At 40.4% G+C, this 26,156-nt stretch overlaps 1 long non-coding RNA gene across 1 annotated transcript; it reads left to right on the top strand.

Moving 5' to 3' along the window:
- On the top strand, positions 1 to 25,700 carry LOC311578313. Its single transcript, XR_014772822.1, has 4 exons — positions 1 to 119; positions 956 to 1,178; positions 2,032 to 2,189; positions 25,612 to 25,700. It is a non-coding gene; the product is annotated as an uncharacterized lncRNA (long non-coding RNA).
- Positions 25,701 to 26,156: the final 456 nt, after the last annotated feature.

Genomic DNA, 26,156 nt, shown 5'->3' with positions numbered 1-26,156 from the left:
ACAGAAAGAAAACAAGAACAAGGAAATATAAGCAGATGCTCATTTCCTTGAGCTCAAGATTCATGGATCTAACCACTTGTATTAAAAGTGATTTTAAAATGTGCATCTATGCTGAACAGGTACAGATTTTTAAAAATCACAATTCTCTAAATAAATAATATAGGATGAAAGTATTTACTAATATTGGGCATTTAATAAGTAATATAGGGATGATTTAAAGAATATAGGAGGATGAATCAAGGTTGTGTTCAAGCAGAGCACCATTTATAGAAGGGAACCACACATTTGTGGATTTAAATGTGTTCTGGAGTCAGTGTTCCAGAGACATGAAAGGATGGCCATCCTAGATCTTATTTTGTTTTTTAAATTTCCTTAATTCAGTCTCAGAAGTATTTGACTCATTATGCCCATCCCTCTCATCCCCTGGTCAGCTTTGTTCATCTGATCACGCAGGACGTTACCAGGCAAAGATGGAGGTAATATTAGCTGGGTACAATGGTGATCATGGGCTCCTCACTACCTGGCCAGAGGTCATAGTCTTTTGTCTGCCCAGTGATGCTCTTGCCATCATTTTGAGTTTTTGAATATTCTCAGTCTACTGCTTTATGAGCTCAGACATTTGAGAAACCACTCCTCTCCATTGTTGTATGGCTTTATGGAAAATGTGTCCCTTCTCTGAATATCATGACTCTCTAGAAACTGTTCTTAGGATGTTTTCATTTTCTAGGCAAGGCCTAGGCCAACACGTGTTTAAAAATCAGGACTTCAGATATATCTACTAAATCAAGATAATCCAGGTAAAGGCTGTAATAGCTAGATGAATAAATGTTACTAATTTACCTTGAGGGGAAAAAAGCTAAACTGTGTTCTTTTTTTTTTTTTTTTTTTAACAACCCTAGGCATGCTAATTAGCAATCTAAAGCTAATTCTCTGATGTCTGTTTTCTTTCCTGGAGAAAAACAAATCTAGTTGAGGAGGAGGCTGCAAAGGTCCCTGCAGAGAAGCTGGTTAATGAGTGGGATGCTGATTGAGGAGATGGAAGGAGTTGGAGTTGGATGGGTAATTACCAGAGAGATGAAGGAATATTATTGACTTGGAAGCAGGCCTGCCATGTGACGCTTGGGGAAGCAACTTTTAGCGCTATAACAGAAAGTTACTCCTGGCATCCGAGTTATCTGGTGGGTATATGTCGAGCAAGTGAAATTTCTATTTTCAGAGGCATGCAAGGAAAGTCTGGGTGTCATTTATAAGATGTGCTCTGGAGGAAAACATCAGAGAACATAAAAAGTGATGTATTTGACTCTGACATTTGATGTTTATTCGTCCTTCTTCCAAAATGGAGGGTGACAGAGCCCATAAGACTTTTTCCTGCAGTGAGCTTAGAGGGCCATAGAACAAATCTACACATGCTCGTTTCTTCAGGAAACAGAGTGAGTTTCATCATGGCTACAAACAACTGTATAAATTTGTGAAATAAGCTGAGATGCTTTGAGAATTTTCCTGCTACACTCCCAAAATTCCTGCTATTAAAAATTCTTGTTGGCACTCAGAGAAGGAATAAATAGGCTACCAAGATGAGACTTGATAGCCTATGACCATATAGTCAGGGAGGAGGTCCCCCTTGGTCACAGACATAGGGCAGTAGAATAGGATGGCACTCGGAGGAAGGATAGCAGACTACTGAGAAGAAACTTGATAGCCTAGCATCATATTCAAGGGGAGGAGGTCCCCATCAGTCACAGTCACAGGGAAGAGGAATGGGAGGATGCATGGGATGGGATAGCAATTGAGATGTAATATGAATGATTTTATTTTTCAATTAAAAAAATGAAATAAGTGAAAACCAAAAAAAAAAAAAAAAAGTGGGAGGGAGGGAGGAATGGGAGGATACAAGGGATAGGATAACAATTGAGATGTAATCTGAATAAATTACTTAAATAAAACATTGATCTATATAAGACTCAGGTCCATTATGCAGGCCTGGGACGATAACTCTATCTGGCTTGATTTTTAATATCCTTGTTTTCACAGAGGAAGACAAACAAGTATGACATGCCCTTATGAGCCCCTGCAACTGTTGACATGCTTCTATAAGCAAACAGTTTTAGAGACATTAAGCTTGGTGTGAGACAATATCCGAGCCTACAAGGAGCAAGCAAGGCTGAAGTGTCCTGTAGACATGGAGGCAGGTAGGACTGTTGGCTATGTGTTCCAGGGTGTCACTGTTGAAGTAGGGAGCACAAATGGCAATACAGTAAATTCTTTCTGTTCTGTAAGAGGAGAGATATGGTATTATATAGCTTTATTGGTGTTTGAAAACTAGTTAAATATATTGCCCATAGTGGGTGTGATGACTATATTGTCAACTTGAGCATGCCCATAAGATTATATTGGTTGTTTTGAGTGATGTGGGAAGCCTCATCTTGACTGTGAGTGGGATTATTCTCTCAGCTGGTGTTCCTGGAATGTATAAAGTGCAGAAAATGAGCTGAGTCCTAAAAACAATTCATTGTTTTCTGTTGCCTAACTGCAAATGTGTGATATGACCTGTCATCTTGACTTTACTATGAACTAAGGGCCAGAATAAGCCTCTTTTTCCATAGGTTGCTTTTGTCAGTGTATTTTACCATAGCAAAAGGAAAAGAACCTGAGACAGTGGGAGTAGAAAGAATGCTGAGCCGAATAATATTGACTCTTCCCATTGATTTAGCCAAATCAAATAATGCCTGTTGGAATTCAGACCCCATGCAAGCTGCTGAGGTGCTTACTTAACCAAAGTGGACCTGGCCTGCAGGTTCTCCCAGCATCCCTAAGTCCCTATTACGGGCATGGCTGACATACCTCATATGGGCTTCCTGTCCTCCTGAGGCTCTTCACCACATCATCCAGATATTTTGGTTTCCTTGTGCCTTTCTGTGCACGTGCTTTCTCTCTCTGGGACCCCCTCCCCCACTTTCTCTCACCCTCTGCATGGCAAGTTCCCTGATCTCCTCCTGTGAGATCAGTGAACCTTCTGAGAGCCGCCCCCAGTAATCCTGCCTTTATATACTTTAATTTGGCTTGAATTGGCTCATTTCATCAGAGGAGAAAATACCTATTCTCTGGTGCTCAGACTTGGAGGAGTTGAGCTCCCAGCCACATGGGGTCACTCCTTTCCTATACCTTTCTCTCCATCTAATATGATCAACCTTGGATTCTGTGAGTATTCCATTCCCAGACACTGCCTATAAGTATGGGGTACTTATTCGGTGTCTAGACCCCAACCAGCAGACTCTCTGCCAAGCCACTGCCAGGCTAGCTGATTCATTCCAGTAGTCTTTGAGTCTCCAGATTCAAAGACAGTTGACCTAAGTCTACCCCACACCTCAAGGCTTATGGTCATGATGCTGCCCACTGAGTCTTCAGTTTCCTCCAAAGGCTGGGAAAAATGGACACCACTGAGTGTAAACCTTGCTCGCTAGACACCCTGAGGGTGTCAGCTGTGACATTTGTCCAAATTGGGTTTGTCTCAGACCTTGCAACTCAAAAGCTTCAGTCTGAACTCCATGAATCTTTTTTTTTATTTTAATTTTCATACCCATTCCCCCTCCACTGCAAAACAGTTTCAGTGGCTGAGCAGCTCCAGATGCCACCTAGCCCTCCACCCCCACCTCACCCCACCTCCTCCCCATGCATGGATTGACAATAGCAATGACGAAGCAGCCAGGTTCCTTTAAATCACTTGTTGTGGCCACTTAATTACACCCCTAGCTGGTCACCATCTTGATTATAGGATAAAGAAGATGGAGTCAGGGCTTCACTGTCATCTTGATTAAAGGCAGCCACAATTCTGGTAGCCATCTTTGTTGTGGAAAAGTTATGGCCTCACCTCCATCTTAACTAAAGGCCAATAGCACCTTCTCAGCTTAGGAAACTGATGGCCACTGCCACTATAAAACTGCTGTGCTCATAAAAATTGGATTTAACAAATAGCAAGGTACTCTTTCCTAAAAATTATATCTGGAGAAAATGAAATGTTTTTTGTTTGGATGTTTCAAATGTATGAATGTAAGTGGCCATTGCATGCTTGTTTTTGACTGGTCTTGAATGCTTGAGAAAAAATGCTGTTTCTTTCTCCTGACACCAGAATTTATCTTTGGATGTCTGGCCACTGGATTTATTTAATGAGGCATCAAAGCTGTATATCTATGCATTCATGTTAAAAAATAGAAATAAATAAGATATATTTAATAATTAAGATCTATAAACTCCTAAGGTTTAATGAGGTTTACAATAATGTTTTCTAACTTCTCTGCCTTTTAACCTTTAGCTGTTTGAATAAATCTAAGCCATACAGAAAACTACAGTGGCCTATAATGATTCAATATAGTAGAATCAGCAAAGTTGCCAGTCTCTCTATGAACTGTATCTATGGTTGGAAGTTTTATTTTCATGCTAGAAGAGCTTCAATTCAAAATTGTAAAGGATCAAAACTAATGGGAATAGAACCTAAAGTCCTGGTCTCATGAAATCTAGTAAATTATTGTAAACTATAAGGGATTATTAGGAAATGAAAATGATAGTCAGCTACCTTATAGATGATCAAGTTCTTTGATGTGTTCAGAAATATATTTGTAGTCATACTAAGAAGTAATGTAATTGTTTACAGTAATAAGCCTTATTTTCACCCCTGTATATGTTTTCAAGGTTAAGCCTAGGACAGGTAATTAGAAACAAGCAGAGTTTGTCTATTCAAATATACTTTAGAAGGATCTGTGCCATAGTAAGCTTTTTTTCATGTTCAACAAATCTCTGAATTGCCCAAGGAACATCCACTCTTCTAAAGCAGTGAGCCCAAAGTCTCCAGAGAAGATAGATAGGCCACCGAGGGCTCCACCTGTATTGTGGATTTCAGCACAAATTACCAACAGTGGTACTACTAACATAGCTAAAACTTATCTCTTTTTGTAGACTTAAAAAGATTCGTGTAAGCTTCAGGGAATCCACTAGAACCTACCTCTCACAGGTCAAATGGACTCCAGATAATTATTGTCAACGAACAGTCCATGTCCCTCCCCACCTGCCTGTTCCTGAGGGTGGGATCTATTTCCCTTTCTCTGGTCCTGAGAAACTCCCTCCTCCAACTACCAAGACAATGGGCCTAAATATTTCAAATGTACACACAAGAAAAACATTTTCTCCTTAAACTCCTTAGCTTTATCTCCTTCCTTTAACATATATAACTGTTCCAGTATCCTACCAGATCCCATTGTTTCTTCAAAATCTGTATCCAGGACAGCTCTGATGAGGCTACCCATAAGTGCTCTGGCCCAGCATAAAAAACTGTGTTAACTGGGCCTTCACATCCCTAGCCCCAGATAGTCCTGAAGAGCTTGGGTAGCAGTCTGCTATTCCAGGACCTGGCCAACATTCCAGCTTTTGGAGCCCCAACAATGACGTCCCAATGTCAGCAGGAAGTAGTCATAGATGATTATGTTGATCCTTATTCATTTATTTTCAACAAAAGGCTGAAATGTTGGGGTTCAGACCAGGGATAAGCAGATGAGGTATCTATTTAATCAAAGTGGACCTGGCCTCCAGGTTCTCCCAGAATCCCTCACTCCCTACCTGTTACAGGGCATGGCTGGCATACCCTGTTCTGTACCCTGAACTTTCTAGCCCAGGTGCTGGACTTCTCCCTGAGAGGCTCTTCACCATATAATCCAGTCATTTTAGTTTCCTTCTCTCCTTCATTTCCTCTCTCCTCCTTTTCTCTTTCCCTCTCCTGTGCTCTCCTCTCTCTCTCTCTCTCTCTCTCTCTCTCTCTCTCTCTCTCTCTCTCTCTGTGCATGTGCTTTCTCTCTCTGTGCCCTCTCCCCTTTTCTGTCTTTCTCTGCATGGCAACTTCCCTGACCTTCTCCTGTGAGATCAGTGAACCCATCTGAGAGCTGCCCCCAATAAACCTGATGCTATATACTTTAATTTGGGTGGAATTGGCTTAATTTGCTGGCAAAGAGAATACCTATCAGTGCCTGTTAGCTAGCGCACAATAAGCACTTTCATACTTTATAAGAATAGTACTTCCTTCACCATGGTTTTGGGTTCTTGGTGTGCTCTAGGCAGTCAAAATTTGTAAACCCAGACTAGGAAAAAGGCAGAAAACAACACAGAAGCAGAATGCTAGACACAAATTGCTGCATTTTTCTAGTGTCACATGTGAGTTCACATTTCCCGCATCTCTATTTGTGTCTTTCTCTGTTAACTAAGTAGGATTGCAATTGCCTACCCTCCTGTATCAAGCACATGCGACTTGTTCATTCAAGTGCTAGTACCTTTGGGCTTATTTCACTATCTCTTAATTAAAAATGTTAAGAGAGCTTCAGTTGGTCAGACTGAGTCCATTGACTTATTGATCCAATCACTGTAGCTCATAGGGGTCAGACATGAACATAAGTCTTCCTTTTTCAAGGGCTGAGAGAATGACACCACAAGCGGGATGGAGAATTGAGCCTTCTTTGTAAACATCTTTGACCATGCTAGTCTCTCCCTCCTCCGTCTTTGTCTGTAAGCTTTATTTACTCCTCAAAGCCCATTGAAAACAATATCTTCTTTTAAACTTAAATTCTTCAGGGCACGCCAGTTACTTCTGTAATGTCTTTATACTTTAGTGAAATACTGACCCACTTATTCTTTCATATATTTTATTTATTATCAATACCTTCTGTAAGTCAAGGACTGTGCTGGCTGGATGAGATGGGGCATCCTGATCTCAGTGAGGTCATGGGAGAAAAGGCATGAATCAGTATTCTCAGAGCAATGTCTTCTAAATGATGGGTGTTAGTCAGAAGCTCCATTGCCAGATTGCCAGCCAGGCAAGATGTCTCTGTGGTCACTCATGTGTAACTTTGAGTAGGTGATTTTTTTTTTCTTAAGAGACTCGATTTCTTGGTTGCCAAAATGGTTATAGAGCACAAGTAAGTTCAAAACATGAAAGCAACTCAGATGCCTACCAATGGAATATAAACTATGGTTTATGCACACAGTAGGTGTCTTTGTTGGTGTTCTATGGTTTACGCACACAGTGAGTGTCTCAGTCACAGAAACTCTGATAAATGAAAGCATTTAACTGGGGCTGGTTTACAGTTTCAGAGGTTTATCCATTGTCACCATGTTTGGTAGAATGGTTGCAGAGAAGCAGCTGAGAATTCTGCACTCATAGTGCCAGCTCTGCAGGCACCAAGAAGTGAGACATTAGGACTGGATTGGGCTTTTGAAATCCCAATGTCCACTCCCAGTGACACACTTCCTCCAACAAAGACACACCTACTCCCACATTTCTAATCCTCCTCAGGTATGTCATTCCCTGATGCATTCAAATATATAAGCCATGAGGGCCGTTGTCATTCACACCACCACAGTGGCAGATCACATAGCCCTTTAAAAGAAAGGAAATCCTGTCACATACTAATATGTAGATGGATTTTAAGGACCGTACTTCCAGTGAAATAAACCATTTTCAAAAGGACAGATGCAGAATAATTTCATGTATTTGTGCCAATGAGAGAAATTAAAATAATAGGATCACAAATATGAAGGTTATTGTTAAAGCCTGTGTTGGAGGAAGATAAATTAGCACAAGATATGGGATATATAAAGTTCTAAATACCTGCATACATATCTTTGGAACTACACACTTAAGATGACAAGCTTTATGTTTTTACCAAATAAAAATATTTAAGGAAACAAATGAATGGTGCTTTTAATAGCCTCTATTTCTAGATATATTCAGCAGTAAAATTTCCAAATGCTAATTTCTAACAAAGAGAGAGACAAGAGAGAGTTAATTTATGCAGGCTGTTTTGAACAGTACCTAGCGCAATCTAAGCATTAAGAATTAGTTATTATACTACTAATTAAATATAATGAGATAAGTGATATTATAAATGAGTTGAGGGAAGACATGGTAACAAAACACAGTGTCTCAATGAGGTCATTGCAGGATGATCCTGGTGCTGTAAATGTGGCTAATTTAAACACTCAAAATATTTAGCTACTCTGCTTTAAGAGGCTGCCAATGGATCTCTCACTTTCTCTTTGTTTCTGTGGCTGCCTTTCTTCTCTGACCTTCTGAACTGGAATTCAAAGGGGGAGGTATTTCCCATCATATTGTAAATTATTTGTGGTGGAGTTTATATCTGTTTTATTCATCACTGTGTAGTTAATGTGTTGCACCACTATAAATACTTGTTGAACAAGACAATTTCACAGCTCAGAAAAGCTAATGGCCATTTCTCTGGTGGAGGCAGAACCACTGTCAAAACTATATCTGAGCCAAGTGATAAAGTATACCTATCTTTTCAATACTTGGGAGGATGGGGCTGAAGGACTGTCATGAGTTCTATACCCACTTGGGCTAGAGCAAAGCAAAGAAAACCAAACCAAACTCAGGCCAGCTCAGTTACTCACTTTGCCAATAATGATGTGAACCATCTTATGGCTTATACTTTCAAACATCTACACTAGGAAGGCATTGCTTCCATTCCAGAAAGAAGCTTCATTTGGGTAGTCTATTCTTAACCTGAAAGGAAGGTCATTGGTTCTAACCAGGCTCTGACTTACCTCTGGGCTCTCTGACTCCACACATGCTGTTGTGCTTCTCTAGGCTCCTGTGCCTCTGCCTCTTCACTAGCAAATACTAGGGGTGAGGGGAGTGTTTAGAAACAAAGCATGGTGGGTATAGGATGGTCAGCAACTGGACCTTGACTTCTTGAGCAGGTGGTTTCTGTTGTAAGAGAGTTGCAAAGAGTAATAGGGCGTGCAGTGAGCGCCCCAAACTGGCAGGCACAAGCTGGGACATCCAGATGGTGTCACAGCTGAGGGGGCCATAGAAGAGATGTTGAAGCCCTGCCCCTCTCTTCCAGTGCATGAAACCTACTCTTTTTGTCATGTAGTGAGAGAAGAGCAGCTATGCATTTTTAAGAAGCTTTGTAGTTTTTTTCTTTTAAATCTCACTTTTATTTTTTTATTTTATTTAATGTTATGAGTTTGTATGTCTGTGTACCACTTGTTTTTCTCATGTTCACAAAGGTCAGAAGAGGACATCATAGCTCTAGATCTAGAGTTATAGATATGAACTTCCTGCCATGTGGATTCTGGGAATTGAACCTGAGTCCTCTGGGAGAGTAGGCAGTGGTTCTATCCACTGAGCCATCTTTCCAGCCATCTATCAGAACTTTGTTTCCAAATACTCTTGGCTTCAGGTGTAAGAGATCTTTGGGCTGTGTCAGTATTGGGCAGAGCCCTGTGGCTGGCACTAGCCCAAGAAGCACTTCCTAGTTCTGGCAGTGGTAATGTTCTGAGTGACAGAGCAGATTAATGGAGGCAATGTGGCTAAGCCATTTTGTTCCCTGTTCCAGACAAAGCCTCAGCATTGCCTATGGTGGTAAAATCAGGAATGCTGGCAACTATTTGTAAGAAACAACCTTTATCTTGTGAGGTAGGAAGAGCTAGCATTCTCTTCTAGCATGAGCACCAACTCACACAACTGTCCAGCGTGACACACATGTGCACACATTTATTGACTTTCTAAGTACTAGGTATTGATTAGAGGTATTTCAGATACTCTTAACAATGGTGTTGTGAATTAAGAAGTTAACATTCCCATTTCATAGGAATAATTATTAGCATCTCAGAGATGGTGGAACCTCACTGAGGCCACAGTGCTATTTAGTAGGAAGCTAGTGTTATAAAGTAGCTTGGTGGTTCTTCAAAGTCTAAGCTGTCCTCTCTCCCAGGTTACCCCTTCCAAAGACTAACGAACCATGTCATGCATATGAAGGGATGATGTATGCATCCCTTCACCACTGACACCCATAGCAGCCGTAGTCAAGGATATCCAGACTTAGAGATGTCATGTCACTCAAATCCCATATGTAATAAGTCCAACCATGTCCTATTGTATGGACCACAACCCTGGTGAAACACAGTGTTCTTTCTTCTGTGCTGTGTTCAGTCTGTTGAAGAACCTGTAAACATCACACATAATAAAGCTTTTCCATAGGAGGTGACATAAGAGAAGCGTACTTAGCATTAGAATTAGAAAAAGGAAGGTGTCTCAAGAAAGACGTCTCAGGAACTCACAAGTGATGACATTGTCAGAAAGGAAAAAGCTGGATCACGGACTGAATATGAATCCTTCTCAAACTCATGAAGTGAAGGCCTAATCACCAGTGTGACTGGGCTTAGAGATGAAGCTTTGGGTTGATGAAGTTTGCATATAGCTGTGAGGGTAGAGACCACAACATGAGATTAATATCTTTATATGAGGAAGAGAGACCAGAACTAGTTTTCTGCTACGTGAGGATTTTTACAGTAGGCAACAAGTCCGTGGTAAGAAGAAGATTCTCACTGGAACCAACTCTGCCTGAACTTTGGCTTTGGACCTTTCTGTCTCCAAACCTGAGAAAAAGTCAGTTATTGAAAACACACAGGCGGTAGTATGTTGCTATGGTAACCCAGACTATCCAAGAGTGGTCTTAAGCCTGGAAAGCCTTCAGTCTGGGAAAGCCCTGAGCTCTGCTTTCCCTATATGCTGATTCTGCCAGCAAAGGAAAGTTAAAAGTCCTGAGCCTCATAAGGCTTTCTACTTTCTTATATATCTTGCCTGTGCCTGGGAAGACCTTCCAGGAGACATTTAAGAGTCGGCCCAATGAAAAGTATTTTCCTTCAGTGGTAGATGGCAGTGGACATGTATCCATTAAGTGAAATGGTTTTGGACATTAAGTCAGTTTCTTGGAAAGTGGTATCTGGATGAACTGGCACCATTTAGTGTATGTGACTCACATCTCATTCATGGTTCCCAACACAATTTTACCAGTAAAAATCGTCAGTATGGAATCTACTCTATAAATAAAACTTCTTTTCATAGAGGGGTGAGGGAGAAGGGAATAGAGTAGAAAGGAGAGAGAGAGGGATTTCTAGAGGGATTTTTTTCTAGTGTTGGAGAACTCTATATTTAGCCAAGTCTAACCCTCCTGTCTGGCAGTTGATGATAGCCTCAGAGGAGGGCAGTGAGCAGCATCAGGTCCAGCCTCTTTGGTGATATATCTGTGATGACTTTCTTGATATGTCCACCAGGAAAACAGCTATTGGGTTTTAGGCAAGAAGTATCTTACTGAAGCACATTCATGACGTAGAGTGGCTGGAGGTGCTAGAGAGGAGCAAACACTGGGCCAATTTGCTGGCAGTTTTTTCCTGCTAGCTGTTGGGTGCTCAGAGACTGCAGGAAACTGCCACCAGTGATTATATATGGCTGCCACATTTTACGCAAACTGCTTGTTAGAGAAATCCCAGCTATTTTTTTAGGTGCTTTCATCTGTTGAGGACTGTGGCTGCACCTGGGTGATTTATGGAAGCAATAATAGGGCCCTTGGCTTTTGCCCTTTTAGTCTATTGTCAAAATTATAAATAAAGGTAGCTCACAAAGCTTCCCACGGTTACACAGTAGGGAGAGCTTAGGACAATAAATAGTGCTAACCTGACATAAGATTCCTTTCTATGACAGGGTTACTGAATTCTTGTCATACTCCCCTCCTACTCTCTTATCTGTGCTATCTTGTAATTACTGCAAAAAACAAAACAAAACAAAACAAACAAACAAACAACAACAACAACAACAAACCCAACCCTGTGGCAACCATCTTATAAAGAAGAAAGGTTTATTTAGACTCACAGTTTTGGAGGCTGTAGTAATAGTGTCATTCAACAGACATTTTCTGGGGGAGACATAACACAGCTATTCACCCCAGAAAGGGAATCCCCAACAACAAAGTAATTGGACCAAAGTCCAACTTGATGAATGAATGGGTTTTTATTGGGAATATTATTGGGATTTATAAGGGCATGCGTGAGGGGTTACTTACAGTTGCAGGGATGACTGAAAAGCAGCTGAATGTCTGAAAAGCCCATCCCTGTACTAGTGATGACTTGGTAAAACTCTGGAGCTCCCTGTACAACTTTCAAGTAGCTTTTCAGTTCTCTGCAGGGGTCAGTTTCCTTCCCTTTTTATAAATCATGGAAAGGGCCCTTGAGAATCTCCCATGTTTGCACCTTCCCAGGGATGTGACCTTTTGTTTAATCTCATGAACCTTCCCTTCCCTCCTAGAGGGAGTGTTTCAATTCAGAGCACACTGCCATATAACAGTTGGTTTGCTGTTACTTTGGACTTGTTGTGTGAAGGCACATCACATCATATGAGAAACCATTAACTCAATGGATGGGATGTAGTGGAGAAAGAAACCAGCAATCTACAGATACTTTCCAGGCCAACCAGTGACCTAAAACCTCCCACTATATCTGTATCTGCCTCACTTATCAAAAGTTTCTACTACCTTAATGATAGAGTAGAGGAGCAAACCATTAACATGAGCTTTGGTATGGGTGGGGGTGGGGGTGGGGGCATTTTAGAGTCAAATTATAAAACTAGCCTTCCCTACTCTCCTCTCCTCTCCTCTCCTCTCCTCTCCTCTCCTCTCCTTCTCTTTCCATGAGGCACAGTCTTGGGATCTATACTCTCCCTCACTGTTGTGTGTGGTTGGAACATCCCCAGCTCACAAACCACCATTTTCATGGCTTGCTTCTGTCTTTTTTTTTTTTTAAATCACTTTACACTTTCCTACTTTTTAGTAGATTTAGTGAGGGACTTAGGTGGTTTTGCGTGTTGACACTGAGAATAGACTTGGGAAAATATTTGATTTGAACAGCAGCATGCATTTGGTGAGAGATCTTTCTAGGTGTTTGAAAATAAAATAAATCTATTTCCAAGGGAAATCTGGGCACAATTAGATATAGAGAAAAAAAAATAAGTGCCATGGCAGAAAAATAATCTCAACATACTAATGGGCCAACGTGGAGATGGTCATGCAGCTGACACACATTTTTAGCTCAATCACTGATATTCAATGTATGTCAGGTACTGAGCATCTGATGGACATCTTAACAGCTCAGTAACAGGAGAAATATGTCTTAGTCTTACAGTGTCCTTGTGAAATAGTGCATGAAATAACTCACTCTGCATAAAAACACACCATATCATGTTTTGTAGCATACCTTACCTTGTTATTATAGGTTATTAATAGTGATGATAGATATCTAGGCCATTGATAGCCAGAATGTAGTTTTGTAAAGGTCAGAATTTATTCTAGCTTGTCCAAGCAGAAATGGATCACATGCAGTGTACTAACTGCCTTTCATGAGCATTTTGGAGGCTGGGAAGCTGTCTCATGGTTGACTTCAGGATCACCTTGTGAAACTGGGCCATCACAGGAGCTACTGGCCTTTTTTCTGATATGAAATCTCCTGAATGGGGGAAAGGGAGCTGCTGTTTCAGAACCACATGCTCTTTCACCAGTAAAGGACCTGAAAGACCAAGAAGGCATAAGTTAACTGGTAAGCTCTCTACAAAAACACTGGCTTGAAGCCACCTCTGATGGTCATGACACTGCCAGAAAATAAAACTCAGACTTGCTCAGACTGATGACCATGGCAAAGAAAGCCTCAGAAATAGCTTCCATTTCATTTCCACCATTCAAATCTCAGACAAGCTCATAGCCCCAGATGATATCCAGTGTCTTCACTGTGAAATGTCTGCATAATACAGGACTTAGGATACTCGCCGGGGAAGTTGAGACCCATTCCGTCACATCAATCACCAAGGAGACTAGTTTTCCATCCCTTACTTTTACATGGTGAGATTCTTCACTGGACACACAGCCATGGCTTCACCTTATGTCCGCTGCTTCTTTCCACTCATGTGACCAAGTACATACTTTGAACTTGGTTCAGCCCCTGACTTGTTTCCTTCTTCTAGCTGTCAATCATCCTAGAGTAAAGAATCTGCTATACATAGGTTGACATGTAATTGTCAAGCTCTGATGGGGTTAGCTGAACAGAACCATCTTCTTCAGAGATAAACTTTCAGCAAATCCCTTTGCTGTACAGACAAGCGTGTACCCTAAACATTCTTTTCACCACTGAAGTTCATATCATCATCATCATCTCCAAATACCCAACTCTGGATCAGTGCAATTGATTCCAGACTTAGCCAAGGAATAGTGGGTGTCATACATTGACTCATTAAATTTCAATTACATAATCAGAAAAAAAGCAGATGGTTAATAAAAGTAATTCAAATGACAATCACATAATGGTCAGATTTGGATGCAGACTCCTGCTTGATGAACCCATAGGAATAATTTCAGTTAAATTAAAAATGGTTAATGAGTGATGCATATAATATTGGAGGTTAAAGATACTTTTTGGTGCTGCCTATAAGGCAATGGATTTTAGAAGAGAAAATTTTTAACATATATTCAAACCATGTGGTTTAGTACAGTGATTGCATATCTAAATATTTCTCCTATATGGAAAAATCAATTACTTGTTTCAGTACTATTTATTGTACAATTGCCTCAAAGTTTCAAAATAGGGAAGGTATTAGATTGAATTATATGTAACATTATGCTGCCATTAATATATATATATATACATATATATACATATTATATGTGTGTGCATGTGCATGTATGTGCATATATAGCTTCACAAGGCAAATGTGTATATATATGTGTGTGTGTGTGCATATATGTGTGAAAAGTGCAGTAATGAAATAGGTCATTTCTAAATTTTTGATAATGAGAGGAGAGCAGGTAGAAACAGATGCAAAAATGAAATGTTTTTGAGTTTAGTGCCTACTTATTTCTACCATTGTCCATCCTGCTTCTTGTTTCTGATTAAAAATACAGACTAGAAGAATAAATGTTATTATCTTGATGTGTTCTTGATGGTTCTTTTGTAACTTAAAATTATTATCATTTCTCATTCATTATACAAACAGCAGCAGGACCACCTTAAAACAAAACAAAACAAAACTAAACAAAAACCATCACTGACAACCTTTTTACTTACTAAATCAGCTTCCTTTTATCCTGGTTCCTTGCTTGCTCTAATATTATGCATGCAGTATTTGTTTTCATCATAACATTCATAGAAATGCTCCTGTAAGATTATAATTTATCCATTCTTATAGTCAAAGCTGTTTTTTTGTTTGTTTTAGTGTCCATTCACTTGCTTGTGCTTGAGTACTTTTCCTTGCAGCCTTTCGTAAAACTGTCAGGTGGAGTCACTAAGATACTACTAACACTGCAACACTGCCCACCACTGTTGCCAGCCAGCTGGTGCCTGGCCTGATGTTTGGAGAGAGAGAGAGAGAGAGAGAGAGAGAGAGAGAGAGAGAGAGAGAGAGAGAGAGAGAGAGCGAGCTCTTGGCTAAGATGATGTTGATACTGGGTTGAATTGTCCATTGCCTCTGTGTTTTTCCATCACTAATGGCTCTGTACTTGTTTTTCAGGCTCTAATGTTTTCTAGAATCTGGAATGGACATCAATCTTTAGACCAAGGGGATGACCCTGGCTTTGCCTTACACAAATGAGCTTAAAATGTGAAAAGGGCTCCAATTTGTGCTCAGAGCACCGGTACTGGGTGCTCTGTTCTTGGGTGATATCCCTCAAAGCTCTTCCAACAGCACAGGGAATGAGACTGAAGGATTATGAAGAAAGCTTTGGACACTAGGCCACACTTCCTATCCCCAGTCCTAGGGGTCCTTACTACAGCTGCGACTTAGCTTACTTGAGGACAAACGCAGGGATAACAGTTCCTTTCTACCTCTCAAGGATGTTGTAAGCTCAATTGAAACAAATGTGGAGCACTCAGATCTGAAACTCGGGTAGAGCCTGATTCATGCCACTTACTCAATTGCTGTTATTGGCAACTTAAGGAGTAGTGCTGTTACCCTCAATTTACATGAAGTGCACTCAGAGAACACTACTAACTCTAGTTTGCAAAGACTATGAATCTCACCTGCTTATCATGAATAGTATATTCAACTCCTTCTTTGGACCTTTCAACCAAGAGAGAAATCCCATTTTTTTTTTTCAGTGATTACTATCATTCCACACAGCTGACCCCACCTTTATTCTACTCAGCTGTCATGGACTGACCAGCTTTCTTCTGCTATGCTCCTCTGTTAAGAAGTCTACTCTCCCTCAGTCCCAGGTCCAGAAACAGAGGCAGGTGACCATGGACTGCACTCTCTGATGCTGTAAGCTAAAAATAAATCCTGCCTTATATAATTTGTCTCAGATATTGTGTGCATCAATATAAAGTGACTAACCCAGGTTGAGATCTTTTTAAAACGTTTCCTTAGAGGAATTCAGTCAGAAGGCAAGCTTAAAGAAATTCACTCCATATGCCCAGGCTGCTCACTCATTCATTAGAAGGTGGCCAGTGGGAAGAGAGAAAAGATGAAAGCAAAACCTTCCTTAGTGAGTCCACTTGCTCATATAGATTATTTGGTAATTAAAATAACTTACCAATGGGAAATATGATGTTTCAAGTGATTGGTCAGTTACATTTTATGTAGAGTTTTGTTTTGATATGAGCATTCTGTGCTGGCTGTACACTCTCACATAGTTCAAATGAAATATTTACATTTTATATTTGACAGTCATATTTGTATTATTTGTGCAATATGACATCATTTATTTATTTGTTTACATATAGTATATGTGCCCATGTGTGTATGTGTTTGTGTATGAAAAGGTACCTGTTCACATGTGTGTATATGTTTGCATGTTTTCGTGTGTGTGTGTGTGTGTGTGTGTGTGATATCGCGTACATGTAGAGGTAAAAGGTAACCTTCAGGTGCCATTTGTTAGGAGCCATCCACATTGATTTTTAAGGAAACTCTTTGGACTTGGGTCTGAATACTTTTTTCTTACTTTTTGGATTCTTATTTTAAGATGAGATCTTCAATATTATCAGATTTTCATCTAAGAGTGCTCACTACCTAGAGGAAGAGACACACCAGAAGGCTAGCAGAGATCTTACAGTATAAAATGGGCTGGCAGCAGGCCAGGTCTTGAGGAACTGAAGCAGACCACTGGCTTTGGGTGGCAAAGCATGATGGGAGGTTAATGATATGGTGACCCATGTATTTTATTTTATACAGAGGGAACATAGGTGAAGACCTTGTGGGTAGGAAGGTGTTCCTGGAAGGAATGATCAACATACAGAGGAGCATCCGAAAAGGATTAGACATGGCTGCAATGCCAGGCAGATGTCAGGCATGGGTAATACCTTACAATGGATCTCCCTAACATGTCTTATGGAAACTGTGGGCCTTGGGTATGCTTAAACATCATATGCAGTATGTAATAATACTTGTTATATAATGATAGCAATGCAATACCTTTATATAGTTCTTATTTATACTTTACACATTTTCTCCCCATATTTTTGTGGGGCTATTTTTTTTTTTACCTGATTTAACTGAGGTAAAATAATGTTCTCCAGAAAGCCTTATCCAGCTGAAAATTCTAAGTCAGCAGTGGCTTTTCTTGTGTGTTTCAAAGGCAGCACTTTTCCTGGGGCACATATGTAAATATTGAAATGATCAAACTCTCATGTTGCAATGCTAGGCAAGCAGTCCCACACAGGGAAACATGCCATGTGGTTGTTTATAGCTCGTTCATTTCTCACAGGGGTTTAAAAGAGCCATGCTTCTACATCAGGTCAGATTGGCCAGTGAATAGAGCTGCACCATAATGCTGGGAGGGACAAAGTGTATTTTACTGTAGTTGCTGCAACACTGTCTTACTGCTTCTCTGCTTTGCAGGATAATCTTTTGCAAAAACAGACAGAATTGAAGAATCAAACTTAAAAGTAGAAGAATCAACAGATGTCATGGATATTTTTAAACCAATTACTGAGGCATCCCTGCAGAAGTAGGCACATGAAATATAGATGTTTCTGTACCAAATCTGATTTATTTCTAGGCTCATCCCTTTATCACAGCTCCAGTTACATTCCAATGTATTCAGAACAAGCCGGTGAGCAATCAGGGTATTCCTAGCTGTTAGCAACCCCACAGATAATTTACAAGGCTTATTATTGCCATCAGCTCTAATCACAGGGACCACTGAGCACTGATTTATCCCTCAGGGCTAGAAGGCAGAAGGACTTCTCAGACCCTCCCTTCTGGTTAATCAAGGAAATACCCAGTTCCTGTTTTGGTCTTTCAGTTTCTAACCAGGGTAGATATCACTGGTGCCCATGGAATAGTTTGCACCTCTAAGAATTTGTAGTATGTAGCCTCTGTACCTCCCAGTAGAATTCCATGCTGAATATCGCATTGCTCATGGAACGATGAATTGCTCTGTGTGATAGAAATAGCCCATTAGTAAGGACAGGTGTTGTTGTGTCTACCTCACTAATACACAATCATTGAGATCCTGATTTGTGCTAGGCAGAGGACACTATGATGATAAAATAAGCAAAGTTGAGAGCGTAGGCAGGGGCCCTGCACAAACTGATGCACCAACCAAGGGCAATGCATGCAGACAACCTAGACCCCCTGTTCAGATGTAGCTAATGGACAGCTCATGCCCCATGTTTATGGGGAGAGTATAGAGGGAGACTCCCTTGACATGAACTCTGGTGCTTTTGTTCACTGCCCCTTGGCTAGGTGGCCTTGGGGCATACAGAAGAAGGGGATGCAGGCTACCCCGATGAGACCTGATAGACTGTGATCAAATGGTGGGGGTGGAGGCCTCCCCGATCAGAGGTTAAGGGAGGGGAATAGGGCAGAATAGGGAGGGAGGCTGGGAACTGGAAGATAAGAGTGAGGGGATAACAACCAGGATGTGATGTGAATTCATTAAAATTTTAAAAAATGAAAAAAAAATAGACAAAGTTACCATCATCCTGTAACTCGGGGGAAGGCAAGTGTCCAACCAGGAACCAAAAGTGTGGTGACTATTATGAAACTTCCATTTGTCCCTTTCTGCATTTAGTACAATAATTCGCAAAGTGTGGTCCTTGAAATAACAGAGGCTCCATCTGGGAAGCCTGAGAATTTGTTAGCATGCTATTCTTGCACTTCACCTGCAACTTGCTGGTTTCAGAACTCTAAAAGTGGGATCTAGCAATTGATGGCCTAATTCTTAATTGTGAGAACCACTGTTCAAACCCAGTCAGGCAGAAACACATAGTGGCTAAATCAGATCCAAGGAAAACACTGGTATGGAAACATGACAATGCCTAGCAATCACCCAGCTACCATGTTGAAAATCTGGCTCTAAGGCCAAAGCTGAGCACTTACCTTTTCTCACACCCAGAGAAAAGATAGCCTGCCTACAGGGAGAGAGACCTCTTCCCCAGATGACTGCCACATTATCACACGGGCAGCTTCCAATCATCACTATCCATCCAAAGGAAGATGTGAGCTGGCCAGCTCAGCACAGAAAAGTGGAAACAGAGGGGCCTCTGTGCTGGCAGGTATCACTCAGGGAGTGAAAGGAAGCCAGAAGGGGCTAAATGGTACACGCGCGCGCGCGCACACACACACACACACACACACACACACACACACACACAGGTTAGAGTTTGATATTTCAACACGTGTACTTCATTTGAGAAACCTAGGGGGACTCTCACCTTGTCAATATTTTTTATATTTGGGATATTCATGATCCACTTCTAGACCCTCATGGGTCATATACTGGGCTACTGTGAATTATTGTTAGCACACCATGATGCAGAACACCATAAATGTTCACATCTATCCCCTATTCCTTTCAGGCATCTCTGTTTCTCATTATTCTACATTCACATTGAAATTTTAGCTTCCACATGTGAAAGAACTGCCTGTATCCCTCTTTCTTCATTTGACTTATTTAAAATGATGCCCTCCAATTTTATGTACTTTAATGCTAAGGACATCATTTCATTCTTTTAAATGGCTGAATAATATTTCAGTGTGTATGTGTATGTGTGTGTGTGTGTGTGTGTGTGTGTGTGTGTGTGCACACACACACATATTTTCTGTAGCTATTAATTTGTTGGTTGGTATTCATCTAGATTGATTTTGTGTCTTGACAGTTGCGAGTTTGTAAAATGTTTTCATTTATTACAACTTATTCACATTAATCCAGATTTTATCCCCTCACTCTTATCTTCCTGTTCCCACTCTCCCTCCCTCTTCTGCCTTCCCCTAGACCTGTGACAGAGAGCCCCTCCATTCCTACCATCTGATCACAGTCTATCAGGTCTCATCAAGATACCCTGCGTCCCCTTCCTCTGTGCGCCTAAAAGGCCACCTCTCCAAGTGGCAGTAATCAAATCCTGGGCACCCAGAGTTCACGTCAGAGGTATTCCCTGCTCTCCTCAACCTGCCATGTGGAACAGGGGGTCTAGGTACTCTGTATGCAGTGTCCTTGGTTGGTGCCTCAGTTTGTGCAGGCCCCTTGCCTAGGTTTTCAACTTTGTCTATCTTATCATCATAGTATCCTCTGCCTAGCACAAATCAAGATCTCAATGACTGTGTATTAGTGAGGTAGGCACAACAACACCTGTTTGCTGAATCAGTTTGTGTAGGTCCCCCTGGGTCCAGATCCACAGGCTTTGATGGTCTCTCTTTGGAGCTCCTGACATCTCCTGGTCTTTCCATCCCCCCACTCTTCCGTACAACTCAGCACTCTACCCAGAGTACCAGTATTTGTCCTGATTCCCAGTATCTCTCCTGATACCCCACTGGGTAGAATTTATCGGAGGATATTTATGTTGAGCTAATATCCACTTATAAGTGAGTATATACTATGGGTGTCTTTATGCATTTGGGTTACCTCACTCCTAATGATATTTTCTCTTTCCACCCATTTGCCTGAAAATTTCAAGATTTCCTTGTTTTTAATAACAGAATAGTATTTCATGAAACTGAAAAACTTCTGTGAGGCAAAGGATACTGTCAATAGAACAAAATGACAGCCTAGAGATTGGGAAAAGATCTTCACCAACCCTCCATCCCACAAAGGGCTAATATCCAAAATGTATAAAGAACTCAAGAAATTAAACACCAACAAACCAAATAATCCAAATAAAAAATGAGGTACAGAGCTAAACATAAAAAGGGAGGAGGTCCCCCTCAGGCACAGTCATAGGGGAGGGTAGTAAGGGGAAAATGGGAGGGAGGGAGGAATGGGAGGATACAAGGGATGGGATAGCAATTGAGATGTAATATAAATAAATTAATAAAATATATTTAAAAAGTAACTGGATGATATTAAGCAAAAAATAAAGTGTGGTTCTACTTTAGACTGGAAAAAAAATAGAATTCTAAACAGAGAAATATGGAAGGGCAGAGAAGCACTCAAGGAAATATTCAACATCCTTAGCCATTAGGAAAACGCAAATCAAAACAATTTTGAGATGTTACCTTACACCTGGCAGAATGGCTAAGATTAAAAAAAACTCAAGTGACAGCCCATGCAGGAGAGGATGTGGAGAAAGGGGAACACTCCAGCTTTGGGAGTGCAAACTTGTACAACCACTTTAGAAATCAATCTAGTGCTTTCTCAGGAAATTTGGAATAGTGCTACCTCAAGACCCAGCTATCACACTGCTGGGAAGATGCTTGAAAGATGTTCCACAACACAGTAAGGACATTTTCTCAATTATGTTCATAGTAGCCTTATTCATAATAACCAGAATCTGGATAAAACCTAGATGTCCCTCAACTGAAAAATGGATAAAGACCATTTTGAGTTGTATTGCAGTAAGTATGGATGCACCATCCTAGATGGCAGAGATATGCCTTTGGCTACTGATTTCAGGGAAGGATTGGCCACAAATGGTAATTTAATATTATTTTTAAAAGATATTTGTACTGCTCTTCATAATGTAATTTATATTCCCATCAGCATGGTGTAAAACCTTAATTTTCTCTACTTTTTTGGAGACAGGATCAGGGTCTCTTTTTGTAGGCCAGATTGGCCTTGAATTTGAGATCATCTTGCCTCAGGGTCCTGGGTTATGGGATTCCAAGCATGTGCTACCACTCTTGGCTAACGTTTATGTTTTATCTTTTTTTTTATAATAATGATTATAACTTCGAAGATTGTCTCATTTCAGTTTTGACTTACATTTTCTTCATGACTGATGATATTGTTCATTCCTGTTAAAGTGTATTTGCTGGACATTATGTGGTGACTTCTAGAACTTGAGCCTCAATCTCAATAACATGTAGATAGGAATGTGATCTTTACTGATGAGCTTACCTCCTCCTTTAGCATTATGTGGAAGAAGAACAGAAATGGTATCTTCTCTGGAAAGAAAGAAAAGAATCATGCCTTCTTCACTTCAACCAAGGGAAATAGATTATGCTACAAGGTGTGTGTGTGTGTGTGTGTGTGTGTGTGTGTGTGTGTGTGTGTGTTGGGAATAGTGTCAGAAATGTTCTAGGGATACAGAGAAAAAGCTATTTGCTTGATTTGACTGTATAATTCCTTACCAGTTGTATTCTTTAAATTTTTTTCTGATTTTTCTCGATTTTTCTATTTTCCCTTCTTGACTCATTTTTTCCTCTTAAACAATTGCCCTGTGCCATACTGATGTTATTAACTGAATCTAATTATCTAATGAGTCTTTGAAAAGCCTGATCTAGGGAGATGGCTCAGTGTATGGAGTATTGGCTGTCTATCCTCATTATTTGTGTTTGACTTCTGGCTTGTACATGTTTGAAGTAGACAACTGAGTCTGGCAAATTGTCCTCTGACCTCATGAATGCTATCTATGTGGATGTAAACATATGCACACTAAATAAGTAAACATTAAAAAGGAAAGAAAAGAAAAGCTAGAGGCGTTTTCAGAGATATAGTAGGAGAAGGGAATGGTGTAAGGTAATAATGCTGCTTTCTAATTAATTAATTAATTAATTGTAATTAATACAATCTTAGCCAGAGCATTGAAAATGAATCAACAGCTTATTGAAAGATTTCCTGAAATGTCTAGGATATAGTCTTGACCCTCATCAGGGGGATCTGGCAATGAAGAGGATGAAGATAGAACATGGAAACAGGGCATCTATTTTGAGAAGACAGAAAAGCCAACTCATCAGATATGGGATTCTGAAAGATCGCCCACTAAACAACAGCACAAGCCTGTTGGTTGGAAACATGGTGTTCTCAGAAGTGAAGGGTACAACTTTTCCATCTTTGTGTGGAAACACTATGTCCTTTTCATTTCCCAGGCACCAAAGTCTCCTATATTCACAGACTCACCCAAGAACCCTACTCTGATCACCCCTCACACTTCCTTTCTCAGGAAAATGCACACAATGAAATGAACACTTTGCAGTAAACCAATCAGAAACCCATGCTAAGGTAATCTAGATACCATGTACCTCAATCCGTCTATGGCTATGTTAGAGTTCTTTTAAGTAGTGCATGTTATAATATTCAGCTTACTTTAACCAATTTTTTTTTAAATATTTTTTTCTCTTTTATTAATTTATTCTTGTTACATCTCAATGGTTATCCCATCCCTTGTATCCTCCCATTCTTCCCTCCCTCCCAATTTCCCCTTATTCCCCTCCCCTATGGCTGTTCCTGAGAGGGATTACCTCCCCCTGTATATGTTCATAGGGTATCAAGTCTCTTCTTGGTAACCTGCTGTCCTTCCTCTGAGTGCCACCAGGTCTCCCCCTCCAGGGGACATTTTATCCAAGTTCTTAACGAAACAAGAAAAAATAAAAAAGGAGTCAGATGAAGAAAGAAAACATCTTGTTATTAATGGTCTTGATTAAATTCAAGAATACCACTTAGTTCATGAACCACACATCTCCATGTTGTTCCTTCAGTCTTGGGTTTGGAAGAGGAAACCTGTGTTCAGATATCTGACTAGTCTACCTGAGGATGCAGGGAGAGATCAGAACAGTTAATAATTTTTATGGGCTACTCCTTATCTGTTTACACATGTGGGTTAATTCAACTTTCTAACAATCTCATAACTCAAATAAACCAATGTGGTGAGAAAGCAAAAGGCCAAAAACAGAAAAAAAACTTCTATGTAGATGATTGCTTCAAGAGGAAATGTGCCTTTCTCCACAGGGATAGTCATACCCCTATTTGCTTTCATCTCCCAGTCTTATCTCTAAACAGAAGAGTAGAAAATGAAGGTATGAAATCAGTAAGAGAAAAATAGCTGTAACCTTCATGATGGAGGGGAAGCAATCTCATCCAAGCTCATTGAGAAAAGGTTGACATGTGATTAGGTGAAATCTTGATGTATCTTGAAAAAGCAGCTGATGCTACTAGCAAGAAAAAAAAAAGCATTCTCTGTAGAAGGATGCTAGGTAGTGTCACCGTTCACCTGGATTGGGAAATGTTGAAATGTATCATATGTTGAAATATCAGAGAAAAGTGGATCCCCTAGTTAGTTAAAGTATGCAAGGAAACCCTGTCATGGCAGAAGCAAGATGTTGACTCTTCTCCACAGTGCTGCTACGATCATTGTGGGCTCGTGATTTCTGCAACTCAAGACAGGAGAATCTTATTCTTTTTCGGTATATCATTTTAGTTCACAAGGTGGTGGTAAAAGCTATTATCTGAAACACTCAACAGCCACTTCTGCTTGCTAAAGAGGTGAGTAAGGTGCTTGAGCAAAAGTAGGAATCTTTTGAACCTAAAACACAGCTGAGTTTCATCTTCTAGGGTCAAAGAAGCAAGAGACGTTTCCTTTCCCAGAAAATTCTTCATAGAAAAATCCACTTTGCAAGGTCTGTAGTGCTGGATGCATCACCCCAAGGGCACTTGTGCTTTTGCTTTGGGAGCGAAGGGGATGCTACCACTCTGTGTTTCAAGAAATGAATATCTGTGTCTGTGAAGGCAGTGCTGGGACATTTTCTCTTGTGAATTCCTTTATCTATTCCACAGAGCCTGTGGAATACAGACTATATATCACATAATAATCAAGAAGATGTAGGGATAGGCTACACATTCTCTGCTATTTACTGAATAAGTGGGTAACATGAAATTGGAGGAAAACAACTGTAAAGTACCCCAAATGGGTCTGCTTCTGGACAGACCCTCAAAAGACTTTCTTTAAACCCTAAAATAAACCCTACCTTATCAGCATTCTCTTTCTCTGTGTGAACAGATCAGTTACTGGAAACCAACATGCAGATTTCTTTTTGCTATCTTATGCTAACTTTTTTTTATATATACTTGCTGGTACTATTAAAGCATTTCAAGAACTTTCCTCAGAGACTGATGTCTATTCTATGTCCTCCATCAAAATCACATTTCTGTTATTAAAATTTTTTTTAAAGTTTGTATTTGAAAGATTTATTTAATATATGCTTCTTAAGGCTAATGTTCTTAATGTAAAAACTGAAGGATGAATGTTTCACAAATCCCTTTTAATCACCAAAATAACACCTTTTTTTCCCTCTTTTTTAGGTTTCATTAAGCCTTATTGAAACCAGTTTAATTTCTGATTCTTTCATTTATGCATAGTGCTCACAGACAAGTTCCATTACTTAGTAGAGTCTTAATATTCTGCTCTTCCCATAGTTAGTATGAGGTGAATTGAAGTCTTTTATGAGACATGTCCAGCGCTCATCTTGGCTGTTTGATTATAATAATAATAAACATCCACATTGTTACTCATGTTTCTGTATCTTTACCTGATTTATGTCCAATGTTGTCTCCCTGACCTTGAACTTGTGTTTCTCTTGTGTAGGACCCACAAGTCCTAGGAGTATAAATTTGTACCACCAAGTTCCCAGTGCATACAGTAGGAGGACCACCCTGACTGTGGAGCAATTAAGAGGCCAGGTTGTAGACTCCAAAATGCCAGCATCTGTGCTTCCCAGGTGAGAGGAGAACCCATGGGTGTGAGGAATGAGTGGTTCCACCCTCTGGTGACCTGCTTATTCCCACCATCCTGGGAAATATCCTGGGTTCCAGGGTCATGCAGTTCTAGCCTCTTGCCACCTGCCTCCCAGGACCCAGGGGAACAGTCCATGGCTCTACTAATTTCCTTGAAGAAACCAGCCAGAACTCAGGAGCATACAAGTCTTGCTATAAGATGGTGCCCAGTGAGCAGGGTGTTTGAGCAGCATGAACTCAGAGACTGTGAAGTGAGAGAATAAGGCAAGGCTACTGACTCCCAGAGATCCCCCAATGAGGGGAGTGCTCCTGGGTTCCTGTGATGACTTCAGGATCAAACACGTTAAACACTACCACTCCAATCCCCTGCCTGTGAATATAAGTAACTGGGACATA

This window comes from Acomys minous (assembly GCF_964271855.1).
Source record: "Acomys minous genome assembly, chromosome: 12".
NCBI lineage: Eukaryota > Metazoa > Chordata > Mammalia > Rodentia > Muridae > Acomys > Acomys minous.
This window is presented reverse-complemented; position numbering and strand designations above follow the sequence as displayed.